The following is a 17,792-nucleotide window of genomic DNA, read 5'->3' as shown; positions in this document are numbered from 1 at the left end:
CCATACTGAGAAAAAGGGAGGAAAAGCCCAGCAACAGTGCAGCACAGCAAAGCTTTTTGTATCATCATTATTAATCTTCTACTACTACTGCTCACAGCAGCAGCAGACACCTGCAAAATATGGGGATCCCAACCCGGAGCTATTTACAAACCTGATTAAGATGTGATATAATTAAAAGGCAAATAAAATAGTAGTGAACACAGAACAGAGAGGGAGGGGAAAGAAAGACAATTAATTTCAGCAGCTTTGCAGAGGTTACACCTATTTTACATTGAAGTGCCCACAAACTGTGGGACTTGCTATTTCTGGAAGCCATCTGGTGCCTGAGTGCATCTCAGCAGCACCACTACACCCAGTGTCTGTTTGATGTAGACGTGGCACTCATGGACGTGGTCAGTGGGCATGTTGGGATGGGTTGGGGTTGGACTGGGTAATCTTGGAGGTCTCTCCAACTGGAATGATTCCATGATTTCATGTCCCTCATCCTCCTCTGACATCTTTTCTGTTGAAGTTATTACATGACTTTAGATACTTCTCAGCATCCTGCTTGCCTCCAGGACTGCATCTTTTGCAAATGCTTCCTCCACAGCACTAGACAGTACTACTAAAAGATGCTTTCCGGTATCTTAAAAAGCAAATGGGCAACAAACAAGTGGAGAAAACCCAACTTCCAGTTCTATTGCACTTGGATCCATGTCCCACCCCACTGATAATGCTGGTCCGTACAAAACCCAGCCTTCACCAGCACAGGGAGCTACTGCAGGAGATGCTCAAGCAGATGAATGCACACTTTTTTTTGCAGCACTGCACTGAGACAGGCAAAAATTGGTGAACTGAAGGATTACTACTGAAGGTGAGATGCTAAGGGTGAAAGAACTATGGCTGTGGCCAAGGGGTGTCCAGGAACCACCACACTGACCCAGGCAGCTCCTGCACACAGCATCCTGTAGCACTTGATTTGTTATTACTTTTTAAAAACTATATACACACAACATGTTCCTCCCATTCCTTACAAACGTGCTAATCCCAGCCAGGCTCCAGAGAACAGCAAAGATAAAATCAACACGGAGATGGCTCATAAAAGCAGCTGACAGGTAACCCGGGAGCCTAAGGCAAGGCACAGCGCATCTCAACAGCCCGTGTTTGAAATGGGGAAATTCCCCACTGAGACATAACCTGGGTCTGGAGCTGAGAAGGAAGGTGCCCAGCACTGCTGCCCATCCACGCAGCCTGCTTTTAGGAAGCTTTGTTGTGATAGAGGACAAACTTACAAAGCCTACCTTGAGTAGCGGGGATGCAGAGAGGAGATTGGACTGCACCCAAACCTCGTGGCAGAGCCCACGGTAGAGCCCACAGGGCCCTCAGGTGGCAGGGATCCAGCCTGGCAGCAGGGATCCAGCCTGGCAGCAGGGATCCAGCCTGGCAGCAGGGATCCAGCCCAGTGGGATACCCACAGCCGGGTTGGAGCCGAGCTCACCGCTCCTGGCTGCCCGCGTTGTACCCAGCGCCTCACATCCCAAACAGTTTACTTTCACGCTTGAAGCTCTGCCCTTAATTAAAAGCAGTCTTGATAATTACGCTTCCCAGCCAATCCCTCATCTGCAGCCCTGCTGCCTGAAGAGATCCTCATTTGGGGCGGGTGTACAGAGGGAGCAAGGCAGCAGTTGCCTGGAGGGCACAGGGACTGGAGGGACCCGCAGGGAGCAGCAGCACAGAGCTGCTCACTAACGAAGCCCCAGGTGGCAGAGCAGCGCCCAGGGAAGGCACTGAGCCTCATGTACAGACACACAGTGTCACAATGAGCAGCACTGTTGGAAATTGTATTTATTTGCACCTTGGGCAGCTGCATGCCCAGCGATGCTCCCATCAGAGGCCGTAGCAATCTCTTACACACTTACAAGATCCCAAAGTCATCATGTTCAGTATTGCAACGCTTCCAAGAGCAGCCAGGCTAAAACACAGCCAAATCCATCCATTAACAAAGCAACACATCAGGGGACGTTGTAGCATTGCATTCCCCAGAGTATGACGTCAGAGAGACAAACCTGTTAGGAAAGGTAAAAGGGAGCAGGAATAATTGCATCACCTCATGCCCTTTGAACAACCTTTGGATTCTGACGGTTTTTGCCAGGAAGAATAATGAAAGTCAAACTAATTAAGCAATGAACATGCCCACAGTATGGAGTGTGAAAATGTTTAAAGTCTGACACGCTGTTAGGAAGCAAGCAGCTCCCAGCCTCACCTTCCTGCTGCTGCTCCGGGAGCAACCATGATGGTGCAAAGGCTGTTGCTTTTCTCTTTCTCAGTATTAACTCACAGAACTAAAATGGGGTTTTGTGGGAAGAGGAGATTTTAAAAACACTTCTGATCCTGCAAACAGGCAGCTACCTGCTTTCGTGGAATGAAATCAAACACTGCTCATGGAATCATAGAGTCATTCAGGTTGGAAAAGACCTCTCAGGTCACCAAATCCAACCTCACCGTGCCCACTGCCCACATTCCTCAGAGCCACATCCCCACAGTTGTGGAACACTTCCAGGGACAGTGACCCCACCACTTCCATGGGCAGCTGTGCCACTGCATCACTCCTCTTTCAGAGAAGAAATGTTTCCCAATATCCAACATGGAAGAAGAAGAAACCTGTTCTTATATCCCTAGACTCCTAGAAGGATTTGTTTGGGAAGGGACCATAAAAGTTTACCCAGCCTCAAGCCCTGCCAGGGGTGCAGCCACCTCCCACCACCCCAGGCTGCCCAAAGCCCCATCCAACCCACGTCCCAGGAGATTTCTGCATGGTCTCTTTCATGAGGCTCTCATCTGGCATCACTGCAAATCCAACATCCTCTCCAATGCCACACACTGATGCCATGAGCATCAATGCCATCCCACCCAAGGTCACCTCTTGAGCATCAGAGCCGAAGGTCACCCACTGGAGAGTAACAAAAACAAGGTTTTGCTTCCACGTCAAAGAATGAGCAGCTCCCAGAATTGTGGAGAACCGTGAATATTCAGACTGGGAATGGTGGGTGTACAGGTGCCAAGAAGAAGAAACAGCAGAAAAAGGGCTAAAAATACAGCAGATTTTGGTTGTGATAGCCAGGCTAGCAGGTTATCAGCACATCAGCACACAGGGTGTCAGGGTGCTCAGGTAGAGACAAAAAGCAGAAGGAAAACCCTGGTGAGCGTCAGGGATGGGACAGAGTGAATGGGCTGACCCATTCACTGACCCAAGGGTATGAAAAGGGACCTGAGAGCAGGTCTGGGAGCATAGGTACTGGTACCTACATCCCATCCCTGGAACTGATGTGAGCAGCTTATGTCCTGGACATGTATGCTGGTCCCACAGCTGTATGGGAATATAGCACAGAGCTGTTAGATCCATCTGGGGATGGGTTCACTTTGAACCACAATCACTTTGCTCTGTGTGAAGGTCTAGCACTGAGCCTTGCTTCGGGGCTGATGCAATATGGATGGGTTATTTCCCACAGCACATTGTTGTTCATCATGATCTCACCCTGGTCACCATCACCATCAATATAGGAAATCTCGAGGATGTGGGAGAGGTGGCCAGCTAAGCACAGCCAACCTCAGAGAGAGCATCCATCTCCTGACAGATCTGAGGCCAGGATCTGGGGATCCAATCTCAGATCTCAGCACATCACGATCTCTCTGCAATTCTCTGAAACTGAATTACCATCTCCTAGACACACACTGCTTTTGCTGTTCTGTCTTACCAGTCTGGATCATAAGTTTTTCATGAAAAAGAAGCTCTTTTAGTACACCAGCGCCCTTTTAGATGGAAGACCTATACATGTATCACACAGGGGGAAGAGGGCTAAGAGAACAACTCTGAAATCAGAGGGGTGATGCAAGGCTGGGGAGCAGCATCACAATGCCAAATACTGATGTTACTCTCATGTTACTAAGTGAAGCATCAGAGACAAACTGACAACTGAAAAAAGACAGAGCTGGCTCTGGAAGTGTTAATTTACTACTGCCACTCACAGGGGGTGCAGCAGTGCCTCCGAGTGCAATTTACAGAATCACAGAATCTCTCAGGTTGGAAAAGACCTCTCAGGTCATCCAGTCCAACCCCACAATGCTCACTGCCCACTTCCTTCAGTGCCACATCCCCACGTTCCTTGAACACCTCTCTGGGCAGCTGTGCCACTGCATCACTGCTCTTTCAGAGAAGAAATGTTTCCTAAGTCCACCTGAATCTCCGCCCCAGCAACCTGAGGCCACTACTTCCCATCCTATCACTAGTTCCCTGGAGAAGAGACCAACCCCCACCTCGCTACAACCTCCTTGCCTAAATCCTAACCACCCATCTCCACCAATTGAGCCCATATCAATGTGGTGCATCACACCTGAACATGCCCACAACACGGGCATTGCAGTGTGAAGCACCGTGCCGTGCCACCAGCTCCTGTTGCAGCAGAACTTCTGACCCAGGCAAGGTCTAGGCTGCCCAACATCACCATGCACGCATGCTGCCAGCATTACAGCACTCCAGCAAGCCACACGTGCAGTCTCCCCATTAACCACCCCCTAAACCTATCTCTACAGGGCTGTTTTTGACTTTATTTTACACATAACTCAAAGCCTCTCGGGACCGAAGCACAGAACAGCACTCAGAGCCCCCCACAGCTTTCCAGCAAGGCGAGAGCTCCTGCAAACTGTGCAACCCCCCCCCCCCCCCCCTTCCCCCGCACACACACATGAAATCATTAACTTCATCCACTGCTTTTTTCAATCTCCCATCAATGATTAACGAACGTTAAGCAGCTTTTTTTTTTTTTTTTTCCCCTTAATGAGGAAGGCTTTTTTTCTTTTTTTTTCTTTGAAATAAAACTAATGTCCTTACTTCTGCGACTCGCCGCGAGGATTCTTGCCAGACCTCTCTCTCCAGCTTAAACACTGACACATTGATTTCCAAGGTCACCACCGCGCCACGTCACTCTCTCCTTCGCAATGATCCTCAAGGTGCACGGCTCTACGGAACCGCCGGCACCCACAGAGCTCACCGATCGATAGAAAGAAAATGCCCGAGGGAAGGGAAGGCAGCCTTGGAAAATGCAAATAGAATCCATTCCCCGGACAGCTTCCTTTCTTTGCCACCTTACATAAAAGCCTTAAAAAAAAAAAAAAAGCCATGAGGGTTCCCTCTGCAGCAGAAGCATACAGAGAGGAGGTGCCCGCCCGTCACTTGCAGTGCCCTGAAAACTGGGCACTCTGCTGGAGGACAGCCTTACCTGCTGGCTGAGGGACAGCCTTACCTGCTGGCTGGGGGACAGCCTTACCTGCTGGCTGCTGAGCTCCCCTGGGTTTGCTCCATGCGATGCTGGGGGACACACACCAGGAGGAGACACCGTTGGCACCCAGTGGGTGATTGCGATGGCACAGCAGCGCTTGGGGTGGGGGAGAAAGCAAGCGTTGATGCTTGCTGTTGGGCTGGATGAAAAGTAGGGCTGGTACGGCTCCTAGAGACTTGATTTCTCTTGATATCTTGCAATCAGAAGCAATGCACTCACTGCTTGAATGCTTGATTCTTTCTAATTCAGGCAGGTTTTTCATGTGTGTCCCTATAGCTCAGCATCTGAGCTGTGTGTGACGCAGGCATCACTGCTGTGCTGTGGAAAGGAGAAAGCCACTGTGTGACCAAATAGCCCCAAAGCCCTCTGCAGATCCAAACCTGTCCCTCCTGCCCTGTGGCTCCTCTGCAACAAAGAGCCGTGTTTCTATTTCCATCCTTGGAGAGGGGCTCACTGCATGGCACCTTGGCCTGTCACTCTGTTCCCAGAGCCCCATGTGCTGGTGGTGCCCAGACCAGGCAGGCAGAGCTCACTGTGTCCATAACGCCACGCTGTGCACACAGCTCTGGAAGCTATTTTACTAAAGGAAAGAAAATAAGAGGAACCTGAAGATGTTTGGGCTGTGCAATGGCTGGTTTGACCCGGGTCCAAATAGCTGCACTTTTGCCACCAGCTTTGCATTGGAACATCACCAAGGAAGGGATTCCCTCTGCTGTCCCTGTTTTATGCTTTGCTTCAGAAGAAAGCTGAGTTTCCAGATTCTCTGTATCGACATCAGAGATGAATCATTGCCATGAAGGGACTCACCCTGCACAGCTACAGACGTCAAAGAACAGAAGGAGAGCACTCTCAGAAAGCCATAGAGGAAGGACCTTGGAGGTGCGTGGTGATGGGATGGGGAGTTAACCAAACGTCAGCAAAGGAGAACGTGCTCAAACCCTGCAGCTGCGTTTACCAGGGAACAAAACAGTCCAAAATACTTTTAAATATATATATGAGAAAGGGAGAAAGACAGAAAGAAGCCCTGGAGGACTTAAAATAAACCACGACTTAGAGGCACCAACACCAATGGGATAAATAACAGCGAGCGCTGACTGCAGACCCCGTGTGCTCCAACTGCACAATGATGGCATGAGGGGATGGGAGAGCTGCAAGCTGAGAGGCTCACCAAACCCAGTCTCCAAATGAAGAGCCTGCTTTCTATACATCTGTGGAACAAACTACACCAAAGGCTGCACCCAAATCATAGGATCATAGAATTGGGTTGAAAAGGATCACAGTGATCATCTAGCTTCAGCCCCCTGCTGTGTGCAGGGTCGCCAACCATCAGGCTGCCTAGAGCTCAAATCACACGTTTCCAATTTAGTATCTGAATTATTTCAAAGCAGAGCTTTATCATTATTATTATTCGGAAGGGATATTTCTGCTCTTTGCAGACTTGGAATCTCTTCTACTGTTGCTTAACCCTTTGGCTGCCTTTGCTGGAAAACACCCATGTCCTTGGAGGAATTGGTAAGCGTGTAATAGAAAGCCAAAAAAAATGAAGAATATGGTAAGTTTCATGAGTTTACCAACAAATTCCACCCCTTCAGCTGTTCCGTTTTTTATGAGTTCAGCAACAAAAATACCCGTTCTGGAATGGCCAGGCTCCAGCAATGAATCTGATTACAGCTGCTGTGTTAAATGAATGATTAATAGACGTCTTTGTCGTGGCTGCATCTGCCTCTCCAGCAGCAGAGCGCCGCACGAGAACATTGATGTTAACCTGGGTGGAACAGCAAATTCTGTCTTCATTACGTTGCATCCTGGCTGCCTCGTGTATCCCAAAGCTGCAGCAAGGAATGGGATTCTCCCTTCCACCTCTGAACACAGAAAACATAGGATCAGGCGGCCCAGGGTGCAACCCAAGCCCCCCCTCCCAGCTCAGTGCCTCGGAGCCCCCGCGCACAGAGCTGAGCAAGACAAAAGCTCTGCAGTACAAAGACGAATTTGCAGAAGCTACAGAACTGTTGCAGGCAGCCTGAGTTTCCTCCTCCTGCCCGTTCTCCTGAGCACGGTGATTAATTATAAGCCTGCAGGAAACGAGAGAGCAGAGGAAAGCGAATCCCCGCTGGCTGCTGCGCTGCCAATCCATCACCGGCAGCCGGACCTGACCTTCAGCCTCCCCTTCTAAAAGAGGAGCTAAACACACGTTCGTCTGCTCCAATTTCTTTTCTTCCTCCCTCCCCCCCCCAGATATTTGCTAGTCAATATGCTGGACACTGAGAAACTCGCCGTATGATATAATTTTGAAGAAGACAAAACCCTCATGGCAATTAACCAGATGATCTCCAAGGTCCCTTCCAACCCAAGCAGGTCTATGATCCTATGATTCAGATCCCATCAGATCACACCACTGACCACCTTGCTCCCATGACACAGTGATGATTGCTCTTTTTCATGTTTTCTCCTGAATCAAGCACAGCTTTTGAGACAAATGGTCCCATATGGTTCATCTAGGGCAAATCCCACCCAGCTCACAGCCAGACCTAACTCAGGGACTTTTCCCCCCCAGGTCTCAGTATCTAAAAGCTGTAAGAGAGAAGGGGTCTGACTCTTTCAGCAGGGTCTGCTGCAGTAGGACAAGGGGAAATGGTTTCAAACTCAAATAAGAGAGATTTAGATTGGGTATAAGGAGGAAGTTCTTTTGAAGTGAGGCACTGGCATAGGTCACCCTGAGAGGTAGTGGTGCCTTGTACCTGCAGACAGCCAAAATCAGGCTGGATGGGGCTCTGGGCACCTGATGGAGCTGTGGGTGTCCCTGCACACTGCAGGAAGTGGGACCAGATGACCCCTGAATGTGCCTTCCAACTCAAATGATTCTATGATGCTATGATCTCCCACCCTCTGCATCCACTGGCACTTCTTGAATCACAAGGCAGCACTCCATGATGGGCTGTCAAACTTCCAGCTCAAGAAAAGGAGTCAAAAGAGAAGTGAAAGCCAGTCAAATACCCAACATATACATGGTGGCTAGCCGGAGTATTCAGAAACAAAATTTGGCTTTACATTCACTTTTAAGTAAAGGTAATATTGGCTACCCAAATACATCAAAGCTTTCTTTCCTAGGCAGCAGCAGTACCCATGGCATCACATCATGCCTCAACCCATAGCCAGATGTAGGGAAAGAGCAGGGAACAGCACAAACTGAAGGCTTATAGCCACAAAGAACCTGCAAGTAATCATAGAATCGTTAGGGTTGGAAAAGAACTGAAAGGTCACCAAATCCAACGCAGCCCACCCCACCGTGCCCACTGACCACATCCCTACAGTTCTGGAACACCTCCAGGTTTGGTGAACCCACCACCTCCCTGGGCAGCTGTGCCACTCTGTACGAGGATAAATGTTTCCTCATCTCCAACCTGAACCTCCCCTGGCACAACTTGAAATCATAATGTGTCACCTTACATAGGTGGCTGCGTGTGTGCTCCACATAAAGGTCTGAGCTGAAGCATCATGACAAACCTGAGGTTTTGTGACAACCAGCATCATGTCCTAAAGTCCCATCATAACACTTGGAGCCTGGTCCTGTATGGGATCAGTGAACACTGATAAATCTGAGCTCTCTTCACCATGCAAATAGCTCTTGGAGCGGGTCCAGAGGAGGATCACTGAGAGGGCTGGAGCAGCTCTCCTATGAGGAAATGTTGAGGGAACTGGGCTTGTTTAGCTTGGAGAAGAGAAGGCTCCAGGGAGACCTCATGGTGGCCTTCCAGTACTTGAAGGGAGCATAAAAACAGGAGGGGGAATGGCTGTTTGTGAGGGTGGGCAGTGATAGGACAAGGGGAATGGTTATAAACTGGCACAGGGGAGGTTTAGGTTGGATCTTAGGGGGAAGTTTTTCCCCCAGAGGGTGGAGAGGCACTGGCACAGGTTGGCCAAGGAGGCTGTGGATGCCCCATCCCTGCAGGCATTCAAGGCCAGGCTGGATGTGGCTCTGGGCAGCCTGGGCTGCTGGTTGGTGACCTGCACACAGCAGGGGGTTGGAACTGGATGAGCACTGTGGGCCTTTGCAACCCAGGCCATTCTATGATTCTATGATTCAATCAGCAATTCCCAATTAAAGTGGAGAAGGAGTATGCAGAATTTGGAGAAAGACAAGCCCTGGCCCAATGCCAGCAGTGGAGATTTTGCCTTCTGGCACTCTGGAGCATTCCAGGTTCAGGGTGAAAAACATGGCCTGGGCTCTCTGAGTCTCCAAGCAGGTGATGCTGCAGGAGGAGGATTTCACAGAAGGAAAATGATTTTCAGGGTAAATGAAAAAGTGGAAAACGTTGCTCTGATTTGATAACATCTGGAAGAAAGTGTCTGCCCGCAGCAAGCACCAGCCAGCAGCACTCCTGGCAAAGCTTTACCATCCCAGCAGGGGACAGGGCACCACCAGCAGCTCTGGTGAGACACCAGGTGCTGCCAGCACTGCTGGCATCCCACAGACCATCCTACACCCACCTGGACTCGTGGCAGCACAGCTCTGCATCTGACACAAACCATTCATCAACAAAACATCAACATGAATTCAGCCCATTTCCCTTCAACGCCCACTTCAGGCCATGATATCTGACTCAATGCCCTTTACTCACTCAAAATCATCCTTATGAGCTTTTGCTTTGGGTTAAGAAGCAAACAAATCAAGACGTGTGTTTAAGCCTGCCTGCGTGCTGAAGGCAGCACGTTCAGGATATTCCAGCCCATTGCTTAAAGAAAGCTGTAAGAAACTGAAGAATTCACGAGGTTATTAGTTCTGTTTCTGCATCTCGAAAACAAAGCTTGTGGTAAATGTCTACTTTAAGCAACTGTCAGCATTTAATGTTTCTATTTACTCCAATTCAAAAGAGCAAACTCTGAATAAAAACTGAACTTAATGAAGCGTGTCAGATTCTTTTGGGCAGCCATCAGCAAGATGCATTTCCCAGCCTCAGTGTTACCAACCCTGAGATACAAATGTGCTCCCCAAAAGCCCCAGTCTCCTCCTTGCCCACAGGCTGCCTTTATTAAGGGAGAAATCGGTGGCAGGGCTGGGGTGGGGAGCTGAAGCAAATCACAGATTGAGCAGTTCAGCACAGTGTAGGGCTTGAAGCCCCCCCCAAAAAAGCCCTCTCCTGAAAGGGAAGTGAATGGTGCATCCTCATGGGGGTACCTGGGACGCTGCTAATCCAACGTTACAGCACGCTGCTGATAAATCAACTCAAAATCCAAGTTACTAGGTAACAGCCTGGCGCTTATTTTCAGTACCAGCTGGGCCAGCAAACAAATCCCTCCTTGCTGAATGTTAAACATGCTTACCCGTGCTAAAATTACCATTTTCCTTCTACCCACCCCAAATCTGCAGCTGCAAATTCCTCCGCGTGCATCCACCTTTGGGCTTTGGGTGCTGCTCCTCGGGGACGAACAGCCCATGGTCAGCTGTAGGACACCAGGGCCATCCTCCTGCTGGGTTTGTCACCAGGCTCCCGCTCGCTGGAACGCCCTGCAGCGATGCCTCCTCCTCCAGATTTCAGGCTGGGCTGCAGCCAGGATTTCCAAGAGTTTTTGTTTCTTCCTTAGAGCTCTCTGCAAGTCAGGTGCGATGCATCGAGCACTGTTTTGTTCCCAGTCGAACAGCCACACAGACACACATATATAATCTATGCATACATATGTGATTTGCAATACCTTCTTGGCTAGAAAATACACCTTCTAAAGAGCTTCTCCTCGAGCTCTGGGTAAGGGAAGGGTGGATTTTTGCTGGTGAAATAGAAGCTCAGCCTGGAATTGCTAAGCGACAAAAACAAAAGATGTTCTTCCGAACGGATGGCGTGTGCTGTAAACTCTGCAGTGGTGCCATCCTGACATTCAGCAGCACGGAGAAAGAAGCACAAACTTTGAGGAGGGGGGGGGGCAGAAAAAGCAACACAGAAGAGTTGTACCCCCCCAAATCACTAAAAGCCCTGCTCCAAAAGGATTTAAACATAGAGCAGACCCCTATTCGAAGCAGCAACCAAGGAAACCAAAGGCAAAGCTGGAATTTTACAGATGAGGGCATGACTGCAAAACCACAGTCTGCAGGAAACTTCCTCCTCTAACTTTAGGCAGGAGGACACAGGGAGAGCTGTTTACAAATACACTTGCCCAGATGGCCAAAAGCTGACACTGAAATGCATTTGGGGTCTGCGAGGAAGAGCTTGATGCACTGCACTGAGGTGGGCACAAAGACTGGGGAACATTTGTATTTCTTCTTCTTGCAAATATTTGGAGACATTCACTGAGTCAGTAGCAAGGGTTACTGTACTACATATTGTGTATTTTCGGTTATATTTTTATATATAATATACAATAATACGCATATTTTCTATGTGTGTACATGAATGATGCCCCCAGGTGTCTCGTGTAGGGTCCCTCAAGGGTCCACCAAGTACCTATAAAAAAGCAAGGAGCCCATGAAGCCCCATAATGAGCCAGGACTGCCCAGGGGACCACGCACTGCTGCTCTAATGGGCTCTGCCCCTCAGGTCACGGTCCTGCTGCCTGCTCCCTTCCCAATCAATAACATGCTCCTTCAGCCTTTGCTCCCCCAGCACCAGAAATACACTGTGATTAATACTTTGGGGCACTTTCTGGCCCTATACGTGTTGGAAACAGCACGCAATGAGCAGATCCTCACCTTCTCAGGGAAGGGATCAATACCTCCCTGCTCGTCTTGTTTTCATTTAAATGCCTTGTAAGAGGTTCCACAACAGGAATAATTACAAACTGGTTATGAAAATAACTCCCCTCCTATGGAGCAGAGAGGTCCTAAGGGTTCAATTATGTGACAAGAGAAAACAATCAAGAGATACCCTGCGTTCAGCCTTGCTTCTAAAAAATGGTTTGCCTTTGTTGTTCTTATCTAACTGTAACGGTTTAGGTAACCAGCCTTAATTGGGAGCCAGCTGTGCCTGCAGGATGCACACATCCTGGCATCTTAGAATCATGGCATTGTAGAACCATGGAATCATAGAACCATGGAAACGAGGAACCATTGGAATCATGGAACCATTGGAATCGTGGAATCATTGGAATCATGGAACCATTGGAATCGTGGAACCATGGCACAGAATCTTAGAATCATGAAGGTTGGGAGAGACCCCTATGGTCCCCAGGTCCAACAGCTGACCCATCACCACCATGCCCGTTAAAGCACAGAATCACAGAATCATTACAGTTGGAAGAGATCTCTCAGATCATCTTGTCCAACCATCAACCCATCACCACCATCCCTAAATAGAACTATAGAATCATTGAGGTTGGAAAATACCTTCAAGATCCCCAAGTCCAACCCCATTCCATCCCTACTACATCCACTAAAACATGTCCCGAAGTGTCACTTTGCCATGTTTCTTGAACACAAGATGAGGGCAGAGTTTGGGATGGAAGAAGTCCTGGAGGATGCTGATAAAGCAACACAGGGGCACACAGGGACCCAGGGCTCTCAGGAGGAGGTGGCACTGGGCTGGAGTGGCCTGGGATGAGATTGCATCGCATAGGTTGGAAAAGACTCTCATGATCACCAAGTCCAACCGTCATCCTAACGCCTCTGGCATCGCCAGGAGAATCCATCAAGTGCCCAGTGGCAAAATGTGTCCTGCTTTCCACACCTAGAGGCTTGTGGTGCTTTTAGAGCATGTTAATCCCAGTGTGCTTCTTACCCCAGCATTTGCCCCAGGAATATGTGAAAAAACATGGGTTTGAGATTAAGGTTAATAAAACATAGAGTCGGAGGTAAAGTTGTGTGGCCACCTCTAATCCTCTTCCAGCCTGGAAAGTAGGAGAAATGCTTCTCCAGCTAAGTCGGAGGGAAGGTAAGAAACTTGTTAATGCTGATGTTGTTTCTAAGGTCCCTAGCTGCAAGCACAGATAATTTTCATGGTGCCTCCAGAACACTGGGTACGACCACAGGAATAATCCCATTAACACATGTAGAAACCCACTGCATGTATGGTGTCCTTCAACAGACACAGGACAGGTCCCATATGGTCTGCACCAAGGAATATGATGACCTCTGTCCCCCTGGCACATCTCATAGCGGACAGTGAGCTGGAGAGAGCAGCCAGCTCTGGTGTGCAGCAACATTAGGATCCACCAGTGCCCATCCCTTACAGTGTCCAAGGACAGGTTGGACGGGGCTTTGGGCAGCCTGGTCTATGGGAGGTGTCCCCATGGCAGAGGTTGGAGCTGGGTGGGCTTTAAGGTCCCTTCTAACCCAAATCACGCCATGATTCCCTATCTTTGTACCCATCCATCATCATAAGGATGCAAAGAACCAGACCCAGCCTATTAGAAATTATTTTAAAAAGAAGATACGTGCGCCAGCGCTCATCCCTACCCTGCCAACAGCAGCAGATTGATCAAAATTACACACCATGGGCAGAGCAATTCAGTAAAATCACTGCATTACAGAGGAGTGCTGCCTGAGACTGCTGAAGGAGGCAGGGAGGCATGTGCTGAAAGGGACAAAAACTCAGGGAATACAGAAATCCTTAACCCTTGGGGATCACAATCTAATCATGTTCTAAGGATTCAAACACACACACATGCTTAATCTTTTCCTCCATACACACCAAAAAAAAATCCAAAATACTGACCATTTTCTGCACTGCCGAGGGCTGCATCTCCAGCAGGCAATCTCAAACGTAAAAGGCAGTGCATTAAGTGGGAAATGTCCTGACCAACTCCTGTCCTCTACCTTAAACAGCAAGAAGACAAAAGACTACTTCTTCCCCAAAGGCAACGCAGATGCTTGGGGCAGAGCAGGGAATGATTAATGCAGGGAGATTTTGGGGAGCCTCTGCAGGTTGGGTGCACTTCTTCAGCACTCACCTATGCTTGTTTTTCCCTTTACAGTTGGTGATGAGCCCATATGGATGAGAAAGGAGCACATCACCTGGACCATGGCTTGCTGAGAAGGTCAGCTACACCCACATTTATCATACAATTGGCTTCCAGCTCTCCTTGTCACTTCATGTCACGAGCAGCAAGGGCCATGCAAAATCCCGAAACCCACATTCAAACAAATTGCATAGCTAATGAGAGTATCAATATAATGAGCTCCATGAGCAAGCCCTCTGCAAGTCCCCCACCAGCTTCGTGCCCTGTCTGGGAGCACTGCTGGTGGCCAACAACAAGGAGCACAGCTCTCTTGCAGCCTTCTCTGCCCGGTGGGCATTAATTTGCTCCCAACCCAAAGCCATTCACCAGCATAGGGAGCGGGGAGAAAGGGGGGGTCCTCCCTGGGAATCTCCCACAGCTCCTGGCCGTGGTGTTGGGCACTCTGTTCTGGGCAGCCCAGCTGGGGCAGGAGTGGATCAGAGAGACCCCAGGTGCCTCCAGCCCCAGCCAGGCTGGGGTTTGGGATCTCCAGACTTAGATCTCATGGCATGCCAGCAGCACCTGAGCATTATATTTATATAACAAAATCAAAAACTTGAAGCCCAGTCCATATTGACAGTGATGCATTTACAATGTAGGATGATGCTGGAGAACAGCACAGTGCAAACCCTGCACACAATGGGCCAGTTGGGTTTGTGGCTGTCCCCTGGGTTTGTTGTGCCACCAAATGTGACAGCTCTCAGTCTCTGGAAATGGTGTGATGTCAGTGATTCACCAACAACATAAAACAGCGCTCTCAGCTGATATGTCACAAAATAAAGGTGGGTGATGAGATTGCACCCAATCTATGGGGAAAACCACAATCTTGTTCCAGGCAAGGCACTCGCCACAGAGGCACAAAAAGGTGTTTGGGAAGGAAGGAGCACCTCTGAATGAAACAAAGCAGGGAGCAGCTCAGCACTGTGGGAGAGGCAGCCCCCTTCCACACTGCAAGTCCTGGAGAGTTTAGGGAGGGAAAGCACCTTTTGTTTGCAAAGGGCTGATTTTGGCACCGACTGATCAAACCCCAGGTACAGAGGGGAGGGATGATGAGCAGCAGCTGCTAAAGCAGAGGAAGGAAAACACAGACCAACGTGCTATCTCCCCCATCTCTGCACGCAGCAGAACTCCCCAGAATTTGATATTCCCCCTGCTAAGCCGCAGGCACTGGCAGAGCAGGTCCTGCAACATTTCCCCAAGTTGTGCAAGATGGCTCAAGGCTTGGGTCCGCTGGCAGAGCTGTTCATACCTGAGCTGAGAACTGGGGACGCAGGCTGCAATGCATCCATGGCTCCAGAGCTTGCAAACAAGGGCTTTGGGCCACGCTTTCAGACCTAGAGGACTGTCCATTGGTGGGGACACTGTGGAGGAAGGTGCTATGCTCGGTCCCGTGGCCTTGGCAGTGTTCCACCGTGCTTCCCATATTATGAACAGATGTTCCTAAAAGTGCCCTTTGTAATCACTCAGTCAAAACAATCAAGGGTTGAAAGCCACTTTCCCCAAACTTGGTTTCATGTTGCAGAGATTAGTACAGCTGCACCCACAGGAGCGTGAGCAAAAAAAGACACCCCATCACATGGGGATGGAAATAGGCAATCGTGGGTGAAAACTGCTCCGGGGGGCAAGGAGAAGAGCTCTCTTTAATGCAGTGACAAGTGCCTGAGTTGCTCAGTGGGGCTTGGCTTGCCCAAGAACCCTGCTCCCAAAATCATGCAGGGCACAGGACACACCAACACTCCCAGAGCACCTCAGGGATGCAGCTCAGGGCATGGTTCAGCCTCACAGGGACAAAACTGGAGCTGAAAGCAGCTGGGACAACATTACCCATGGCCAAGGATCCCCTGGGCACCTTCAGCACCAAGCAGAGCTGTTCCATCTTCATCCCATGGAGCTGGAAGGTGTGCAGACTCTACTGCCTTGGGGGTGCATTGGCTGCTAACTCCCAGGGATTAGGAAGAAACAATTCCAAAGTCAAGCACGAATTTGCTTTTGCTCATCTGCAGTGCTTGAGGGCTCCACTAACACAAGCTTTCCTGAGCAAACACAGATTCTAGAACTTGCTTTTGAAGGCTGGGAGTTAAAAGACACCTCACAAAGTCTGCAAGGAAATGGTTACTGTTGGCAGAGCTATGAGCACAGAACGGCGAGAAATGCTCCTCTTGTTTGAGGGCTTCTGTGCAGATTGCTGCAATCATTTTCCAGCTATTGCTTTCATGTTATAGTCCAAAAATATCGCGTTTCTTGGGAGCCTCAGAAACTGAAACCAAAAGCGAGGTGGTACACAAAGCCGTGCTAAAACCTAAACGTGCTCTTAAGAGCTTTTCTATTTCCAAGTGCTTACCATTCTATACCAAAAGAAAAGATGATGTCTTTTTCCAAAATACCTCCATGGCTCCCAAGGAGTCACTGCACCATTAAAACTTCACAGCTTAACCAAATGTTATGAGTGTATATGAATGTCTACGATGCTCCCAAACGGCACATGCTCAGATACTGCACCAACATCATTCCTCCTGTGCCTGAGACAGTGAGAAATCCTACCAAAGGAATTAGACTAAGCTCACAAATGCTTAAAATTAGCTCAGCTAAGGTCTGTTTCCAGACACATTAAAGAACTTTTTTGTTTTTGACACATTTATATTGCAATTTAATAAGTTTGGGTTTTGTACAGCCTAAGCTTGATCCTGCAAACAGCTCTGTGTAGAGAAATTTTAGCACTCCTGGGCTGCCCCAACGAGAGTCCCAGCATGAGCAGCTTATTGTGCAACAAGCAAAGGCTCAGGGGACTCTGGGATTCATACGTGAGCAGACACGAGATGCATTTTCACCTCATATCCAGCAAAGGAAGATGAACACCAAAGCAGAGCGCCCTGCATTCTGCCTCCTAGGAACTCCTAGGGAGCAGCTTCCAATCCCCTTCAATGCTCTATCATATCATATCACAGAATGGCCTGGGTTGAAAAGGACCACAATGGTGATCTAGTCTCAACCCCCCTGCTATGTGCAGGGTTGCCAACCACCAGATGATGGTGGATGCCCCATCCCTGGAGGTGTTCAAGGCCAGGTTGGATGGGGCCCTGGGCAGCCTGGGCTGGAATTAAATGTGGAGGTTGGTGGCCCTGCGTGTGGCAGGGGGTTGGAGCTTCATGATCCTTGAGGTCCCGGGCCATTCTGTGATTCTGTGTGATTCTGTGACTCAGACCAGGCTGCCCAGAGCCAAGCCCACACTTAACAACTATCCACACCCAAAGGCAGCCAGGAAGCATCGTCTTCACACTGACTTCACACTGTAACCACACGACCCAGCCACCCCAGGAACAACCAGGGGACTGCTGAAGCTTGCAACCCCAGGTGGCATCAAAGTGGCCAGCAAACTGTCATCCCAGCCCATCCCACCATGCTCAATGTGTCCCTAAGTGCCACATCCCCATGGTTCTGGAACCCCTCCAGGGATGGTGATCCCACCACCTCCCCGGGGAAGCTGTGCCACTGCATCACTGCCCTTTATGAGAAGAAATGTTTCCAAGTATCCAACCTGTCCCTGCAGCAGGGTGG

General features: G+C 49.4%; 1 protein-coding gene across 3 annotated transcripts in view; it reads right to left on the bottom strand.

Annotated features, from left to right (window-relative positions):
- The window catches only part of NCOA1 (nuclear receptor coactivator 1), a 155,442-nt gene that overhangs the window by 70,097 nt on the left and 67,553 nt on the right, over window positions 1-17,792 (bottom strand). The gene's annotated exons all lie outside the window — the stretch shown is intronic.

Source organism: Lagopus leucura, unplaced genomic scaffold (genome assembly GCF_019238085.1).
Source record: "Lagopus leucura isolate 7727_CA_CO unplaced genomic scaffold, USGS_WTPT01 Super-Scaffold_100088, whole genome shotgun sequence".
NCBI classification, from domain to species: Eukaryota; Metazoa; Chordata; class Aves; order Galliformes; family Phasianidae; genus Lagopus; species Lagopus leucura.
This window is presented reverse-complemented; position numbering and strand designations above follow the sequence as displayed.